Source organism: Toxorhynchites rutilus, chromosome 1 (assembly GCF_029784135.1).
Source record: "Toxorhynchites rutilus septentrionalis strain SRP chromosome 1, ASM2978413v1, whole genome shotgun sequence".
Lineage (NCBI taxonomy): Eukaryota > Metazoa > Arthropoda > Insecta > Diptera > Culicidae > Toxorhynchites > Toxorhynchites rutilus.
In genome coordinates, this window is record NC_073744.1 from 57123223 (window position 1) to 57137329 (window position 14107).

A 14107-nucleotide genomic window follows, 5' to 3' on the forward strand; every position below is an offset into this window, starting at 1 on the left:
GAACGTGAATGTTTGAAGATAACAAAAAACAAATTTTGGGCGAGACGAAGTTTGCCGGGTCAGTTAGTGGTAAATAAATTCGAAGGATTGTATCCGTGACACGACCGCTTAGGGCGTAGGACTACGCAATCTTTTTTTCTTTAATTTGTTAGTTTATCATTTCGGATATTATTTGGGAATACGTCGAAATTTCATTTCGAGAAGCAACGATTCTTTCTTGCCTTTACGAGATCAATACACTAATTGGTCATATGTCACAATTTGTTTCTTTATATCAATGCACACATTGCACTGAGCATTTAACGAGAGGCATCTTCCGTGCATCGCCATTCAACAAGCATCAAACACGTGTCTTACAGATGCACACAGCTGCAGCGATAAAAATGAAACATCGCGAGAATGATCGTTTATGAAAAATCGTTTCTCGACTCTCGGTCAAAACCGTCAACAAAGCTGGGAGCTTGTGGCATCAGAACAGAGCCGATACGCACGAGAGCAAATACGAATGGCAACTAAAAGTATCGAAGGTGCTATTCACATGTACAGGAAATGAACAAGTTCTAAGATTCGCGCAACGAAAACAGGCAACACACACAAAACCAAATACTGATGACTAGAAGCGACCTATAATCATTTGCACTCTTCTCTTTTTTCGCGTGCTTTGCCATGGCTCGGATGGTTATGTTAATTGCAATGCCAGATGCCCTTCAAGTGAAATATTCGCTAGCGTTCACAGCCCGAGGGGAAACATAAAACACAAAACGAGCAGAATATGCGACCTTTGTTGTTCCGGGCACAGAAAGATTCTGAGAATTTTCCTCAGAGGAGATACAATACTTATACGCTAGCAACAGCTTACTTACTATGCAAGGGTGGAGTTTACTTTGCAAAGTTTACGGGATTACCGTTGTCTTAGTAAGCATTTGTAAGCATTTGTGGTGTATTGATTGAATTATCGATTCAATGAAACAATATTCGGATTCAATTGAATTCAAATTATTTGCTTTGTAAGTAAAAAGTTAGAATGGTTGCCATGTAAGATCAATTCATCACTTTAATTTAGTTCCTCTAGGAACGTTGGTGCCATTTAAGAAGAAGAAGAAGATAATGATGCCTAGGTCTACCGAAATTTGTGAACGGAAGAATTGTCAAACGATCATTGTATTTTACATTTCCCTCTGAAATTATTGCATCTCTCATGTTTACGTAGATCTCGAACCGCGAAAGTTCTCAGTTCAGAAGTAAGTTTTAGGGGAATATATTCCGGTCTGCACAAAGATAAGCGAGTACAACAGTACTCGCAGCTAGCATATATTTGCAAAGCGGATCACCCCAGGCATTTTTGTTTCCTAATCCATCTTAGGAAAACACATTTCGGTGGGAACAAAAATACCCCCGACTTGCATGTATTGGCAAAGCGGATTCCCTCACGCATATTGATTCTGATGTCCGAGTCAGGGAAGCACAAAAATACCCCCAGCTTGCATGTATTTGCAAAAAATTTGCTCTCTTTTGACGTAGAACTACGTCTTTCATTAAGAGTGCCAAATCAGAAAACAGGTCAGCAAGTTTTTATGAAATGAAGTTAACGCTAAGAACTATTTTTGCCGCGAACGGATGTTGACGATTTACATACCAAACGAATCGGAAATTCCCTAAGATTTGTTTTTTTATGCTATATATTACAATCCCCTGGGGTGTTAATGGTTTAAATTAATGAAAACTAGGAACGTTTCCATTTTTTCATACATTTGTTCTGCTCATTTGTGAGCTTTCCTACCTGTGCCGTCAATAAGGGGCAACTTATCGACGAGTAACGGAGGGGAATGATTTGAAGTCTCCGTGAACAAAGGAAAGAAAAGATTTAGAATGACGAGCAATGTTTGCATAGAGCATAAATATTAGATCTTGCTGAGGCAAACTTTCAGTATCGTTCTAGATACGAAGCAATAAATATCGCTTATTCTTCCTTGTTTTGCGTAATCACATGTCTTCGTTTCGGATTGAGCTGTGGACGCGACATATTTACTTATTAAGAAAATATTTGTTCAGGAATTTTGTGTGTGATTTGGTTTTGTATGACAGTAGCAAAACTATCTTCACCAAATATGACAGCAGAGACGGGAAATATTGATAGAAAGGGCTTCTGATGAGAAGAGCGCAACGCGGAGATAAGTGTGTGTATATTTAGTTGCTTTAGGTCATCGAAATAACAGTTCGGCTGAAAAGTTTATAAGGAAACACAGTAAAACAAATTTTTGTTTGGTAAAATTCAATTATATTCTTTCACAATACTACTGCGAAAACAAATGTAGCCATCGGTAGAAAAATAAGACAACGAAGCCAACACACGTACAAACTAGCGAGCTGTTGTCTGCCTCCCTTTTTTCCCTATTGCTGGTTTAACACCGCATCCTCCTCTGGAAGGGGGACAGGGGTCTCATAAAAATATTACACATATTTCATTTTCATTACTCAAGATCTATCAATGAACAGTTCTGCGATTGGACCCATGAACGTTCGCTTAGTAAGAAAACGTGAATGTTTGAAAAGATTAATAACAAAAAAAAACATTTTGAGCGGGACGAAGTTTACCGGGTCAGCTAGTAACCAACAAAGTTTGAATGTTTTATGTGATATGATCGAAGTTTGAATTTATATGAGAAAACATTGGACACGGTGTAGGATCGCCTGCATCGGCTGTATTGAATGTGTTTAAAAGAGGAGGTGTATTGACAATACGGATACAAATGTCGACATATGACCAGCTTGTTTTCGCAAGAACAATAATGTATTCATCAATCAACCATCTTCAGCTGCTTCCATAAAACCATGCCATTTTTCAGAGTCACTGAACCTTTCACTGGAGAGGTATTTTCTATAGTAGTATCCGACGTAATAAAAAAGCAAATTAATTTTTAAAATTTTTAATTTTCGTGAAATCGTGCATTGCATTGCAAAAGTGGCGTCAAAGTACAACACATTACAAACCGGATGGGAAGAAGTTATTTTCCAGCGGTTAGAGCTGTGAGTGAAGGTGAAAACTCGTACTACTAGGGTTGCTATAGCCGCCACCACCACGGCACAACCGATTTCAGATTTTCCGTTGCCGTTCTGCGAAGGGTGTTGAGCAGTATAGTTTGTGGATTATTCCTTTGGGAATGAAGTTGTTGGAAGCATTATAGTTGTAAAAACTGAAAAACCGCTTGGATATTCAATAAGTTCCGTGTTCCATCGCTTCGGACAGCAAGCAAATCACAGAACATATTAATGCTGAAACAGTTTGAAAATTGCAGTTTGAAAATTGTCAGTTTGAAATCTGCAATACTTTGTTACTTCGAGAATGGTTTGCTTCACTCTGGTAATCAGGTAAGACCCTGGCCCTGGCTGGTAAGACACATAACGACTAAAAATGAATGGTCTTTTTGAATACATAGTCGCATTTAAATGTTTTTTTTTATATAAAACCTGCTCGAATACATATGAGGGGCTTAGAATGAAAGGGGTGTAAGTGATTTGATCGATTTCTCTACATCGACTCTCTCTTTTGGTCATAATTTACCCATATTCCGTTTTGCCTGCCAAGATTGGGTCGATGAAATGTCAACAATCGACCTCAAATGCTGCCACCTTGCAATCAATTTATCGACCTTCAACATGCATTCATCGAACAACTTGACGCCACTTTCTTGCCAACATGTGCACCTGCTTGCAGAGCTGCTTTCAGCACTGCTCGCCTCTTGTTTGTATTGGTTTGTTATTGAAATGAAATAAGAAAAAAATACATAATTATTTTTCATCATTTTATTACAGATAAAAATAAGCCATTCTGCTCAGCTATTTAGTTTTGCAACTCATTTGCAAATATGTATATATATTTTAGGTGGAGATGGTTTGCTTATGGCAAATCTCAAAATCTGAGCGAGGGTAAGACTCCAATAGCTTTTCATATTCCCGTTCCTCCCGGCGATCCCATTCTTCAATGGCTTGGGGGGCACCAGCATTAGAATCCTGCACTGGAGGATACTCGTCGCGTTTTTTCTTCGTTTTAGTATTGGTGTCGATGTCTCCAGGGTCTGAAAAGACAAATTCATTACGGCATTATTCTCATAAAAAAATGGAACTAACATAATTGCTGATAACGATTAACAGTCTTGGATCTCATCCTCTCATCCTCATAAAGTTTTTCGAAACACCATCGATGGTCAGGTCCTGTTGTTGCTGTTCTTCGGCACGGTCACCAGGGCTTGGATGATACTGCTGCGGAAATTGTTGATGCTGTTGGCTGCTATCACAGTGGCAATCCACACTGTGGTGATGGCGGAAATAATCTCGCTCACAGAAACCAAAATAGCCTTGTGTTTATAGCTGAAACAAAATAAAATAATTAGTAAATGAAAAATAGAAATAGAATCCCAACTCACCAGTTGTATGATTCGATTGTTTTGTTATGAGATGACAGTTTGGCGGAGAAAAAAAACAGTGATGCCGATTTGTTTTGTAAATCATTCCGTATTTTCGATCAACGAAGTTGATCGTTCTATGTTAGGTCGATAATTTGTTCGTCGACTGGATTGTGGGTAGCTATAAACTCATTCCTAACTGTATTTTACAATGATGAAGGTAGGTCGGAGCCTCATCTATCAGATTCTATAGCAAATTCAAATCGGAACGTTTTTGTAGTTCAATTACTAATCAAAGAAAAAGAGAAATCGATCAAGTCACTTACACCTCTTGCATTCTAAGCCCCTCATATATAAAAGCTAGAATCTGATACAAATTTTCGAAATGCAAAATTTGATGTGAAGTGGAAAATTTGGAATTCTTCGTTTGAAACCTGGTATTACAAATCATCAATCTGTAGTTCAAATACTGAATCCAATACTGGGGGCCAATTCAGGAGTATCTTCTTTATCTTTTTCGAAATGTATGTGTTACGCTACCTACTTAGTTTTCAATAGTGTCGAAGGAAAGGTGTCACACACGCTGACAGTTGCTTCCTTCACTCTAGATCTGCTAGGTAAAGGGCGAACACGAAATTATTGCGACACATTCAACAGGGCATAACTTTTTTACCATTGGGTAAAAATCAACCAAATTTTGCACACTTTCTCATTGATGTGTATTGTCTACATGCTGTCAAACTCGAAGTCGTGTTTTTCGATTCAACGAAAACGGAGGTGAACCAACGCGAGTCGAGAGAACAAATTATTTCCAAACACCTGGAATTTCCTGACCTGTCGCACCGGCAGTTGGGAAAAATGTTGAACATTCACCATTCAACCGTCTCCAGAGTGTTGAAGCGGTTCCAGGAGCGGTTGACGTTGGACCACGGCAAAGGAGCTGGAAGATATCCGGGACCGGAGAACAAAAAGACGGAGGGAAAGGTGAAGCGGATGATTAAAGCAAATCCCAACGTCTCAAGCCGTGATTGGATAAAAAGATCGGCTTGTCGCAGAGCTACGTACATACATACATACAACTCGGGCACGGAAGTTCTACGAGAAGATGCTGACAAAATATGGCTGCGGTGTGATGGACGACGAAACGTATATAAAAGCCGATTTTAAGCAAATTCCGAGGTTGGAGTTTTTCACCGGCAAGAACAGGTTCGACGTGGACGACAAATTTAAGAAGAAGAAAATGTCAAAGGTAGCCTCCAAATATCTCGTTTGGCAGGCCATCTGCTCTTGCGGACTGAGGAGTGAGCCTTTCGTGACAAAGGGCACAGTATATGGCGAGATCTACAAATCTGAGTGCCTCGAGAAACGCCTTTTACCGTTCTTGCAGCAGCACGACGAAGCTCCGCTATTTTGTCCAGATTTGGCATCATTCCACTATTCTAAAAGTGTCCTGAAGTGGTATGAGGCCAATTCTGTCCATTTTGTTCCAAAGGACATGAACCCGCCAAACTGTCCGGAGCTGCGCCCGGTGGAGCAGTACTGGGCAATAATGAAGCGGGAACTTCGGAAGAGCAAGCAGACAGTCAAAAACGAGGAGGACATGTTAAGAAAATGGAAAAAAAAATTATAGGAGGTTGTGTCCAAGATACGACCGCATTGTAGACGTAGAACTACGCTGTTATTTCATATAAGTCGTTTGTTTATACCTTCGGATATTATTCTATAATGCTGTGAAATTTTAGAAACACTGCTTAGTAGAATAATCTCTGAAATGATTTTTTCATTGAAGAATCAGTTGACGATAATTGATTGATGATTCATTCTTGCCCTCGCAAAACAATCGTTTGTCGCAATTTATATCATGTCAATGCATTGAAAATTTACCTCGAAGGCTATTCCGGTGACCTTTTTCGAAATTGACATAGACTCGGCTACAGTCGATTATACCAGTTCCATCATTCCACATCATTATTCCATAACTACATCAATATATCTTTGGCACCGCATGTAAACAACAACAATGACAACACTTGCAAGTATCAAATATCATGCTACATGTTATTTAGTATTGCCTCAAAGGAATCGCACCTCTAGATATCGTTCGTACAAACTAAGCGTAAACCAAGCGCCAAACATGCATTCACCATAGCATGCATACAGAGCCATACATTGGTGGCTTGAAACTACTAGCAATATAAAGATTTCTCATCATTTTGCGCTATTCTCAAAAGAAACGCTTCGGTTAATATTACTGGCCTCGAAAAGAGTTGTATTACTTTCTCATGCTCGAGAGAAGCGCAGCTGTCACCCTTAGTGGAGGAAGTTTTGCTACTGGCAAGCAAAACCTAATCACATACAAAATTCCAGAACATTTACTTTCTTGATGACTAAACAAGAGAAATAAACTCTTTTTGTTAATAACAACCTCGAAAACAATAGCAATGCTTCATTATGATCAATATTAGCGCAACTGCAATCCTAGTTGAAGGCAGTTTTGCGACTGGCACGCGAACCCAAATAACTTATAACATTCCAGTAAGACATTCAAGATGCTTGGTATTCCCCAAATATTTTTTTTTGCGCACAACCTTAACGCTTGCTTCGCCATAACGTCAGTTTAATGCATTGATGCATTCTCAAAGGCACCAACGAAGCCCTTATGATGACGGAAAACAAACAATGTTAACTGCTTGGAAAAAGACTGAATTATGCCACACAGCTTATACTCTGCTGTAACACCCATCGATGCGAATTCGCTGATGAGTTTGTCAAGAGGGACCGCCTTCACCACCAGCGGGTGGAGCTTGATTTTGGTTGCTGCCTGGGCGTTTACATTTTCGACCGACGCGCCGAAATCGCCTATTTCGCTGTTGTTCGGTGCGGTGTCACATTTGCGAAGGCTCGGTTCAGTGCGAGCGCTTTTCACTGCACCAACACCGCGTGCATCATTAGATGACGCTTACCTCGAATTTTTATGGCCCCTGGCAATGCGTTCGTTTTTTGCAGGGCTCGAGCCTGCCTTCCTCTTCTTCTTGCTCATCGCACACTACGCGAAGCATCCAATTTATGACGCGGAAAGAAGAACACACGATACGAATAACGCGAAAAACGAACAGAAAAATCAAACGACGATTTCCAAGTTGGATTACCACTGGTGGGGTCCAATCTTAGATCGAAGCGCAGCGAAAGCAAAGTGAACTGGATTACTCAACAGTCCGATGCCGAATGAAAGTTTGCCTCAGCGAGATCCACTGTTTATACTCTAGGCAAGTATTCCCCTTCATTCTTCTTCTTTTCCTTTGTTCACGGAGACTTTAAATCCTACGATTTCCCCTCCGTTGGTCGTCGATAAGTTGCTCGTTATTGATATCTTTATTCGGGAAAGCACTCAAATGGACAGAACAAATGTATGGGAAAATAGAAACACTTAAAGTTTTCATGAATTTTAACCATTTACTAACCAGGGGATTCTAATGTATGGCATATTAAACAAATCTTACGGAATTTCCGATTCGTTTAGTATGTAAATCGCCAAAATCCGTTCGCGGCAAAAATAGTTATTAACGTTAACTTTATTTCATAAAAACGTGACCTGTTTTCTGATTTGACACCCTTAATGAAAGACGTAGTTCTACGTCAAAAACTGAGAAACTGGTTCCGGATGACACTGTAAAGACATGGATGGAGGGCATCAAGCGAAAATGCGTTCAATTTTACACTCAAGGCTCCATCGATCAACTTTTCTTTTGATTTTTGAAGTAAATATATGTATACTACCTTCAAATTTTGGTTTGATTTTAAACATTATAAGAAAATTGGCATGACATTTTCGGTGTCGCAATAATTTCGTGTTCGCCTATTACATTCAGAACACGAGCCCGCAACCTGAATTTGAAACTCTGCTATGTCTCACAATCTACAATCTGACTCCGGAATCGAAAAAAAAAAAAAAAAAAAAAAATATATATATATATATATTGACGTATTATATATATATATATATATATATATATATATATATATATATATATATATATATATATATATATATATATATATATATATATATATATATATATATATATATATATATATATATATATATATATATATATATATATATATATATATATATATATATATATATATATCTAGCACACGGAAATCGGAGTCAGGGATCTGAAATCCGGAATGTTGAGTCTGAACCTGAGTATTAGATTCATCGATTTGATTACTAAATATAAAGAACACCATGGATTGTCTCAAATGAAAAATGATGAAGAATGAAACAGCAGCCATAAAGTTCGAATCATAAAGGAGACTCAAATCGCCCTAATATTTTCCATCTGGCAAACCATCGGCAATTGCTCACAAGTAGCAAACTATTCTAAAATAATTGGTTGTATTACGGCGTGCATCAGACAGTCTAAATTCAACCTGAATATATTATTTTCCATTTTCCATTAGCGCTTAACGAGACGGAACACTATAGTCTGAATCAGCGCATCAAAACAAACAATTGCACAACCTTTTTGCTCTGCTTATTACCGTATCTATGCTTCCCAAGCACTAATCGCCACCATCCAACTATTTCCACCGCACGAGAAAGAGAGAGAGCATATAGCAGCATATGGTGTATTATGAAAAATGATTGATCTGAAGTAAGCATTTCCAAGCACTCGTGAGTCGCACCAGCTCACTCATCAGCACGCAAAGCACTTCTTTTTATTTATCTTTTTTTTTTACTCTTTCAATTTTACGTTTCATACTTTTCGCCGAAACCTATCATCAGGGAACTACAATTTTAAAAAGATAGAATCCCATTGATTAGTAGAAAGGGAGCTGTAGCCGAATCATAAACAGCATGAGTATGCTGCTGTCTGCGGAACACGAGGCGGGGACAACAATGGGCAGGCGATATGGAACAGCAAACTCATTCACGGCCGGCAACATTAATCTTCTTCCGATGAATAGAGGAAAATAAACCAATGGAGCGGAGTGAAGGGTCCGCGTCCGCATGAAATTTAAGCTGCTTTTCGCTACGGACTATGGGAACACACACTTGATACTGTGTGGCGGCGAACCAGTGCCAATGACGGGTTGTTTGAGATGTGGCTGCAAGCTGCACTTAAGTGGTAACAGCGTTGGCAGTGCGACACAGGAACCAATAAAATGCACTCCACTGCTGCATCTGTGGGTTTTATTTTCAGGGCGAGTGGTGCTTTTCGTTGCATGGTTCCCTAGAAAAGGTTTCGCAGTTCATAACTAATAAAATTTGAAAAAAAGATACCTTAATGGTACCTACTGTTTAAGAGCAAATTTTATAACTCAAAATCCAACTATCAGCATGGTGTTATCCGGCTTCTGTTTATCTTGTCCGAAAACGAAACAGTTCCTGTTATGGCTTCTTGTGTTGAGTGGAACACGAATCCATGCAATTTATTTTAACCTTTACTTTGAAAAAACATATATATATATATATATATATATATATATATATATATATATATATATATATATATATATATATATATATATATATATATATAGAATGAACTTTCTATAAAACGAGTTGAACCCAGTGAACCGTATAACACTTATACTATACCAAATGAACTTATTAGGTTCGAACACTGTAACCGAAATATAAAACAGTCAATCTATTGTAAACCACCGAAATTATCATTTCGTTATCCGAATCGTCTATTCCCTAGAGGTGTCTACAGTCCACTGGATTCATATGAACAACCACTTTACATTCTGTAGACAGGATTGGTCCATAAGGGTATACCGATTGGAAGTCGCGGTGTGATATGCTAATTTTCAACGATAGGGACCCAAAGTGAAGGTGGTACGGAGATATACAGTGGTTGAAGAAAGGAGTCACACGAGTCGTGTAAAAAAGCATTGTGAGGATGCTTTAGGGAAAGATTTCCCAGGAAACGGTGAGCTTTCGGAAGCACTACGGAGTCAATCTATTGCGTATACGACATTGTTCATGTGGTGAGCACATGGTAGTAATTAGTCGGAGCCATAAACGAACAGTGTATGAACAATAGAACATAAAAAGGGGTGCATTGTTCTGCAAGAAATACGTCGGAAGATTATGTTTCGTGAGCACGTAGAACGTTCTGTCATCGGAGAATGTATCGGTTAGCTCGCATCGAAGTTGGAACAATTCAGTTTCATTGTCGGGAAACGGGGATATAGTGTTATGAGTGACATTGAATCGGAAGGTGATATATTCAAAGATTCGGCTATTCGTCAAAGCCTACACGGCACTGACCTTCCACCGTTTGTTACTGACCGAAGGGACAAACGATATAAAATTGCAATGGCGGAAGATCTGAAAGAACAGATAGCTGCGTTGAAGTTGGAGTTAGACGAACTACGTCGGCAGTCGGCATTTGATGCTGGCGCGAGCAACAATCGTAATGAGGCGACAGTGGAAAGAGTATCCGATGTTATGGAAATTAGGGAGTACGTTAACCCATTTGATCCACAAGTGCCGTCGTGTCCCACTGCAGATGCTTGGGTTAAGACCATTTACGAAATTGGAGTATGGCTGGTCTAGAGCGTTACGTTTACACTGTGCCCGTTTGAGTCTGGGTGGTTGTGAAGGAGATGGGATGTGCGAGATCGGCGGTGATGAGAATAAATCTCACAGACGAAGTCCCAGTGTACATGAAACCGCGAAAGTTGGAGTATGCTCGGGAAAATGTTCTTCGTGAAATCGTGAGTGAATTACTGGACGCAGGGATTATAGCTGAAACGGAATCTTCATACAACAGTCAAGTAGTCTTGGTTCCGAAGAAAAATAATCAGTTCAGAATGGCCGTTGATTATCGGTTATTGAATGCGAAGACAATCAAGGACAAATACCACATTCAGCTCGCTCAGGCCGAAGACATCTGTCGCAAATTTGTTCGCGTCTATTATAGAGTGGAGATTATAACGTTATCAGTTCGTGGCTGGTGAAGTTATTTCGCCCTAACGAGGTTCTCTGTATTGCGCGAGTGAGGAGAGCAGCAATCACAACCAGCGTAAGGAAGAAGTCCTCCACCGCGGGTGCGATGCGTGTGCCGTATCATCGCTGTGTGTGCTTTATCATCGTCATCGATTCCATCATCGTGTTGTGGTGCGATATACCGTTGCATCTGTGCTGAGCGATTGCCACGTGGACATTTCATTCGTATTGGTGTGCGATTTAGGTATAATATATATTAGGTTTAGGAATACAGAAAAATTTAAAATTATATTTTTTATATCTGCCGTAATGGCAGATATAAAATGTTGAAATGGAGATTCAAACAACTGTTTCCTCCTCACTAGCTACAACGGGGGCTTAAACGCGTTCCCCCCTCAAAAGATGTCTCTTCAGTGAAAAAATTAAATTAATCAACCTCAACAAGCCCCCCTCAAGAAAATTGGCAAACTTTTCCTCTTCGCCCCCTCAATCTCCCGCTCCCGTTTCCGCTCAACTCCCGAACTTGCCTACTGACCCTACTGATCCCGCTCCCGCTCAACAATGAGAAAGACTCCCTTTGGTGGGCGTTAAAATTTTGGACAGCCGCCAACTAAGTAAAGTATCCCAAGAAGAGGGAAAAATAAATCCTCGCCGTCAGGCTCGTTTCGAGTAACTTTTGCTGGTTCCGCTCTCCGTGACTAAGTCATGGTGGGCAAATTGAGACTACCTGTGCGACTCTTCGTGCCAAAGCCCATGACTTGTACCAACAAGGAGCGCTGTGCCACTTGCGGAGAGCAACATGAGGGGAAATCCTGCAGTGCGACTGAGCATAAATGTCCATATTGCGGGGGATCCCCACACGAGCTCTCAGCTTGTGAAACTTACAAGAGTCGCTGGGAGAAACAGAAGCGCTCTTTGAAGGAACGCTCAAAACGCAATTTTGCGGATATTTTAAAGGGCGCTTTTCACTTTAACGTTTCCGACTCCATCAGAACCATTGTCATCTCAATGCTTCCAGTGTTAAAGACAATTTTGCAGCAATTGATGCAAACATGGCCCCTCCTTGCAATGATTATCTCTCTTGATGTCTAATTTAAATAGAGAGGCCGGAAATATCACCGTTTTACAGAGGAATTGTCGTAGTCTTATCCCTAAATTGGATACATTCAAATTTTTAATTCATAAGTTCAATTGTGATGTTTTTGCTCTGCCCGAAACTTGGCCCTCTTCGCGAGATGATCTCTCTTTCCACGATTTTAATATTATACGCTTGGACCGTGATGACAGATACGGAGAGGTACTTGGGGATTAATAAGTGCCACTCATTTTTTCGAATTGACCTTTCACCTATTGGAGTGATCGAAGCTGTTGCTTGTCATGCAAACATCAGAGGCAAAGACCTCTGTATTGTCAGCTTGTATTGGCCTCCGAGAGCTGCGGTTAGCCGCAAGCAACTTGTTGACATGTGCTCACTCCTTCCTGAGCCACGATTGATCTTGGGAGATTTCAACTCTCATGGAACTGCCTGGGGGGAACAGTACGACGACAATCGTTCATTGTTGATATATGACCTTTGTAACAGCTTCAATATGACCGTTTTGAATACTGGGGAAACAACACGTGTACCTAAACCTCCTGCTAACCCAAGTGCTCTTGACCTCTCGCTTTGCTCGAATTCACTATCGTTAGATTGCAAGTGGAATGTAATCCAGGATCCCAACGGTAGTGATCACTTGCCAATCAAAATTTCCATCACCATTGGGTCGAATTCTTCTGAATCTATAAACATGGCATATGACCTCACAAGACACATTGGCTGGAAAAAATATGCGGACGCAATTGCTCTAGCCATCACTTCCAGAGATGGTTTGCCTCCATTGGAGGAGTATAACTTCATTTTTCGTTTGATATATGACAGCGCGGTTCGCGCTCAAACGAAAACCATCCCAGGCTCCGCTATTCATCGAAGGTCTCCCAATCCATGGTGGGATAGCCAATGTTCCAAGCTTTAACAGTATAAATCGAACGCATTTAAAGCTTTTCGGAAATGTGGAACCAATGAGAATTTTCAAACGTATTTGGACCTTGAAAATCAATTTAAAAACTTGATCAAAGGGAAAAAAAGTGCTTATTGGCCAAATTTCGTGGGAGGTTTGTCACGAGAAACGTCAATGAAAAAAATATGGAAAGTGGCTCGGAACATGAGAAATCGATCTTCATCGAATGAAAGCGAAGAATATTCACATCGATGGATTTTTAATTTTGCACGGAAGGTTTGTCCCGATTCCGCTCCTGTACAAAAAATTGTTCGAGATATACCACGAGAAAGGTGCGATCTTGATTCCGAGTTTTCGATGGTAGAATTCTCTCTTGCTCTCCTTTCTTGTAACAATTCGGCTCCAGGAACGGATGGAATTAAGTTCAACTTGTTGAAAAACCTCCCTGATGTGGCGAAACATCGCTTGTAGAATTTATTCAATCGGTTTCTGGAGCATAATATTGTTCCAGATGATTGGAGACAAGAACGAGTTATAGCTATTCAAAAACCCGGAAAACCCGCGTCCGACTTCAATTCGTACCGCCCAATATCAATGCTGTCTTGTATACGGAAATTGTTGGAGAAAATGATTTTGTTTCGCCTTGATCGTTGGGTTGAAACGAATGGCTTACTCTCAGATACACAATAAGGGTTCCGCAGGGGCAAGGGGACGAATGATTATATTGCGTTGCTTTCTTC

General features: G+C 40.1%; 1 protein-coding gene and 1 long non-coding RNA gene across 10 annotated transcripts in view; one reads left to right on the forward strand and one right to left on the reverse strand.

Moving 5' to 3' along the window:
- LOC129777929 (mpv17-like protein) overlaps positions 1-14107 on the forward strand; it is a 505117-nt gene that overhangs the window by 133481 nt on the left and 357529 nt on the right. The gene's annotated exons all lie outside the window — the stretch shown is intronic.
- Positions 3885-4631, reverse strand: LOC129777986 (uncharacterized). The gene is made up of 3 exons (XR_008743342.1): positions 4425-4631; positions 4129-4368; positions 3885-4076 (listed from the first exon to the last, which is right to left on the reverse strand). It is a non-coding gene; the product is annotated as an uncharacterized LOC129777986 (long non-coding RNA).